We start from the raw sequence: 6,000 nt of genomic DNA, 5'->3' as shown, positions 1-6,000 counted from the left end.
TGATGCCTCAGTGGGACTTGAACCTTGTTCTAACCTATCTGATGTGCGCTCCCTTCGAGCCACTTCACAATTGCCCTCTTCGTCTTCTGACTCTTAAGAATGCATTCCTGGTTGCCATCACCTCTGCCAGGAGAGTGAGTGAGCTCCAGGCTCTATCTTCTAAGCCTCCTTTTCTTTCTGTCCATCCGTACAAAGTTGTTTTAAGAAAGCGTCCTTCTTTCCTGCCCAAAGTGGTTACAGCCTTTCACGTCGGGCAGTCCATCACCTTGCCCACCTTCTTTCTGCTTCCGCATCCCTCGAAAGAGGAAGAGAGGCTCCACCGTCTGGACCCAAAACATGCGCTCTCATTCTATCTGGACCGCACACGCCAGTTCCGGGTGGACGACCAGCTCTTTGTAAGTTACGTGGGCACTAAGAAGGGACAGGCGGTGCACAAACAAACCATTTCACGATGGGTCGTTTTGTGCATAAAGGCTTGTTATTCACTGGCTAAAAAAAAGAGCCTTCTGTGGGGCTGCGTGCCCATCCCACTCGGGCCACGGTGGCTACTACTGCCCTGGGTCGGGGAGTCTCTTAGCAGGACATCTATCAGGCAGCTACGTGGGCCTCGCTGCACACGTTCGCTAGACACTACTGCCTGGACAGCCAAGTCCGGAGAGATGGCTTTTTCGGCCGTTCTGTTCTTCAGGACTGTCTGGTTTGATCATTGGTTCGCAGACCCACCACCGGGGTTGGTATTGCTGGGGTATCTATTCTAAGGTAAGGAATTTAACACTAACCTGTTTCTTTCAGATGCACAAGTTACTTACCTGCGGTAACGATATATCTGTTAGAAACAGTAGTTGGTGTTAGATTCCTTACGGCCCCACCCATCCTCCCCATTCTGCGAACCGATTTCTAGGGTTACGGTTCTTCCCTTTGAGGGCCCTAGTTTCATGGCACCAGTGTCGGTTTTTATCATGGCTCTGCGTTTCTGGCACGTAAAAGCTGTGTATAAGAACTGACGTCAGCACGCGAGGGCGGCCTCTAAGTACTCCGACGTCATCCTGGCGCCAACGACACTGACGCGGAGCTGCAGACGACGCCTACCGACGCGCAGGGTATTGCTACGCAAAACTTGTCGGATCCAGTCTGATGCCTGGGGATATTCTAAGGTAAGGAATCTAACACTAACTACTGTTTCTTACAGATCTATCGTTACCGAAGGTAAGTAACTTGTGTGTTAATGGTAACAGTTGAGCAGGACCTAGGTGCAATTCGACACCAATCACAATAGAGCATGGCTCAGGTCCTCGAACACTTTAAAGCTCATTCTTTTCCTTCAGAAGCATCTGCTGACCATGGAAATGTCTGAGGCCAGCTTCAAATAGTCTTCTAGAAAATGTCAGCTTTTTCTTGAAGGCAAATATTTTTTATTCATGTTAAATGAAGTGCTTTCAGCTCCTCGCAAAAGATAGCTTCAGCGAATTTAATTTGTCAACTATTAGCAAGATATACCAAAAGCACAAGCCAGTGAAATTACATAGTTCCTATGCTATGCGGGGGTCGAAATCAAGAAAAAAATGGCTGTACTTAAGTTCTCAATTCAAACATTTGATTCAGCACCTTTCTCCTGGATAACCAGTGGACTTCTTTGTGACACAGTAAGGCATTGTTTTTGTACAACAAATTGCTAACAAGCTAGCTCTTGTAGTGTGTCTTTATGTAATAAACTATTTTTCCAGCAGATTTGAGCACCTCTGCAAGTTCACGGTCCATGTTATGGACTACATGGGCTTCCCAGTGTATCATGTTGAGGGTCTCCAAATAGGTGGAGCTACTTTCAAAACTCTTGACTTTTAAACCTGCTAAAGCACCACTCATTGAAGGAGCACCACCTGTGCAGAATCCAAAACAGTTCTCTAATTTTAAGTAATGGAAACTTAGGAAGGAGTTGACAAGGTGAAACTTGTTGGAAGCTGTTGCCCACCCTTGGATTGGAATATAGAGAACAAAAAACTTGCAGTATTAGTTTCATGGCAATATTTTACATAAGCAATTCAATTGGCTTCCTTTGATAAGTCAATCACTTCTTCCAATTGTAAAGCAAACTAACTCAATTTTAAGTTGCCTGTGGATATCTTGCGACATGTCTGAGATGCTGCGTCAAACTGTTTTTTTTTAAAATTAAATATTAAACAGTATTACAACTGCAGTTAAAGGCATTGCAAGGCATAGCAAGATAACACCGGATCAGAAATGACATAAGTCACAATTGCATGGTCACTAACACAGCTGTTTTGCCAACATCCCTGAACGGGCAGGCGGCGAGGGCCTACAAACCTCCAGGCATTATGCAGCAGTCTCAGCATTGATAGCTCAGGTCCCAATTCTAATGTGAATACACCCCGTTAGCACTCCCCTCACCACTGCAACCCACGCTCATAACGTCCACTCCCGTCCTTTCGATTATTCCACTCACAGATGCGGTCCCACCCACCACCCCCCAGCCACCCCTACCCATACCCACATCCTACTATCCCGAAACGATACTTCCTCGTACAGCATCTCAGCCGATCCCCTCCGGGTCAGTGCCATTCCCGTCACCCGTGTCTCCATCAGTCCTTGCCTCCGCCCCTCTGTTGTTCTGCACCCTCTGTGTATTTGTAGCGTAAAGTTCCCAAAAGTTCTTAGGTCTGCTTCTAGGAGGAAGCAGTTCACTGTAAAATTCCGACTGCGTTGAGCAGTATAGAATATCTCTAGACCACTGTTGTAGCGTCTGGACCGGCCCCCTCAGCCAGCACTTAGCAACTCTCCTCTTGGCCATAAGTAGCCCCATGTCCGCTAATCTACGGATCGCCTTTGGTAGCTTTTTAGTATATCCCAAGAGGGCCATGAGTGTGCCCAAACCAATGTAACCTCTACTATTCTGCCAAGCTCTCCGAATACTGTCTCCCAAAACGCATGCACCCCGGGCACAACCATGCCAAATGCATGAAGACCGCCACTGCCATCCTGCATCTCTCGCACTCTGCGTTCTCTCTCAAACCATATCTACAGAGCCTTTCCGGGGTATAGTACATCCTGTTGAGATACTTAAAATGCACCAGTCTGTGCCTGCCATGCAGGGATATTTTTCTAGTATTGAGACAATATCACACGGAGTCATCTAGTTGGACATCTAAGTCTCACTGCCATGCAAGCCTGGCCGCCGTATATTTGTGCGCTCTGTGCGACATTGCAATCTTCTAAAGAGCGGTGACCATCTTGTAAAGAGAGTCAGCTTTAATAACATGCGTTAGTTCACGGACCTCAGGAGGTTCAGCCATGTCCTCCCCCAGCAAGGCCCGCAGGGCCACTCTGACTGTGGAAGTGAAACCTATTCAGTGGCTTGTTGCCCTCCGGCTCCCCCTGAAGCTGCTCCCCTGTGCTCAATGTTCCCTCATGAAACAAATCCCCCGCCACTTCTATTTTCATAGACCGCAATGCTAGTATCACTCCCTTCTCTGTACACGGACCCAACCATCTCATCCATTCGATCGGCATGACCGGCGAATAGAGTATTGCGCCCGCTTGATTCTGCAGCAACCAAAGGCAAGCATGTCTCGTAGCGTTTAATGAGTCCACTATCCCAGTCCTGCGGTCCACCTGCTCCATGATCACCGCCGGCAGGGCAACTGGGGCTGCAAACAGGCGCTCCATTCGAAGGTAGGGTAACCCCTCTCCACCATGGATCGAGGCATGCAGGTGCGCTCCCTGCGACACCCTGTAATATAATTCAAAATCTGGTGCACTCATGCCTTCTTAGATGGTATGGTAGTGTGAGTGCCCCCCAGTGCACCCGGGCATGCTTGCCGGCCCAGGCTAACTTGAGCATTAATTGTCTCAATCTATGTAAGAAGGTGCGCGGCAGAACCAAGGGAATATTAGTGAAAAGAAAAAGGAGTTGGGGCAAGACTACCATCTTCATAAGTGATATACGTCCCATTAGTGACAACGGGAGCCGGATCCATAGTTCCACATAATCCTCTAGCTTAGAGATGGCTGTGCCGTAATTTTCCCGGAATACGATATTCGTTTCCGTATGCAGACAAATGCCCAGATACCTCACTGAGTCTACCGTCCAGCGGAAGGGGTAGTCCATCTCAAATTCTACGGTAGCAGGCGTGAACGGAAAGACCAAAGACTTCTCCCAACTTCCTTAATGACTGCCGTCAAGTTCTCTGCAGGTTCTCTAACATAAAGAAGTGTGTCGTCCGCATATGTAGACACTGCAATTCTATAGGCGGGGAACCCGATACCTTCATTCCCATGATATTCCCTTAAAGCACAGGCTAGTGGTTCCGCCACTAGGGCGTATAGGAGCGAGGAGAGGGGACAGCCCTGTCTGGTGCCCCTAGTAATATTGAACGGGGCAGTGACCAAATCTCCGATACGCACTCGGGCCTTTGGTTCGTGATACAGAATACCCAGCATGTGCAGGAATGGCCCCCCAAGTCCCATTCTCATCAACACTTGTCGTAAGAACCCCCATTCCACCCGAATCGAAAGCCTTTTCCATGTCGAGGAAGACAGCCACCGCTCTATTCTCCTGGCGGACATGTTGCATGGTTTCGAACACAATGCGTATATTATACATTAAGTTTCTAGATGGCACGAAGCCCGCCTGCTCAGGTGCCACCAGGATATGAGACGTCAGTGCCAGTCTAGTGGGCAGGATTTTCGCAAACTATTTTGCGTCAGCGTTCAGAAGGGACAACGGGCGATATGAACTGCATTAATTCGGTGTCTTGCCTGGCTTCGGAATAGCGACTAGGATTGCTTCCCTCATCGACGGGGGCATTGTGCCTGTTTCTAACATATCATCAAACAGGGCCGCAAGGTGCGGAAGCAACTGTTCCGAGAATGCCTTATAAAAGGAGGCCGTCCGATCCCGGGGCACTCCCCGCTCTCATGCTGCTCAGTGCCTCTATCATTTCGTCCCTCTCTATCTGGTGTCCCAGCATCTCCCTGTGGGCATTCGGGAGAAATGGCAGCTGTATATACTCCAAGTATTCCCTAATTTGGTCATCCATCCCCACTGATCTGGTTTCATAGAGATCTGCATAGTACTGACTCCCCTCGTAATTCTCCAGGCTGAGTCAGAGCTTGGGGAATCTAGATAGTCCGCCCACTCCCGCCCTGTTCCGCCGCGTCCAATCCTGGGCGTTTGAGCGGAGGGTGAGGAGGAGCCCAGCACTTCCGGGTTCAGGGCTCACAGCGCAGCGCTCTGGCGACACTGTGAGTGGCTACTACTTAAAGTCCAGGTAAACGCACTCGCGCTGTGGAGTAGAGTCTTGCCGGTGGCAGAGGCAGGCTCAATCCACTTAGCGCTCTGGGGGTTATCAGCTGCACGGACAGCGCTGCACGTTTAGCGCGCTACTTTTAATTGTTGCGATTGAAGCTCCTTTAAAACATTTTACTGTGTATGTTGATACTGTTTTTAAAAACTTGAATTTGAATGTGAAAACTGCATTGCACTATACCTGCTCCCCTCGTAATTCTCCAGGCTGAGTCAGAGCTTGGGGAATCTACATAGTCCGCCCACTCCCGCCCTGTTCCGCCGCGTCCAATCCTGGGCGTTTGAGCGGAGGGTGAGGAGGAGCCCAGCACTTCCGGGTTCAGGGCTCACAGCGCAGCGCTCTGGCGACCCCCTCCCCCCTCTATAAATGTGTTTGGGTCAGCGTCCGCGCAGCGGACGCGTGCAGCGGGCGCGCCGGAAGCGAGCCGAAGTCGAGCCAAAGTCCTGCCCGTCTGCGCCCGTCCGCGACTGGACGGGGCGTGGGGCACAAACCCTTGGCTCTCTTACACCTGACACTATAAGGTATGGCAGACAGGAACTGTTAGACTTACAGCACCACACTCCCTTGTGTTGTAACCATGCCATGAGCGCTCTATCACTGAAGAAATGTAAATTATGTATGTTTACGCCCCTTATTAACATGACTTCTGGCAAAACCATAAGCGCAGTAAAAGCAGCAT

Source organism: Lissotriton helveticus, chromosome 5_1, assembly GCF_964261635.1.
Source record: "Lissotriton helveticus chromosome 5_1, aLisHel1.1, whole genome shotgun sequence".
Classification (NCBI taxonomy): domain Eukaryota; kingdom Metazoa; phylum Chordata; class Amphibia; order Caudata; family Salamandridae; genus Lissotriton; species Lissotriton helveticus.
This window is presented reverse-complemented; position numbering follows the sequence as displayed.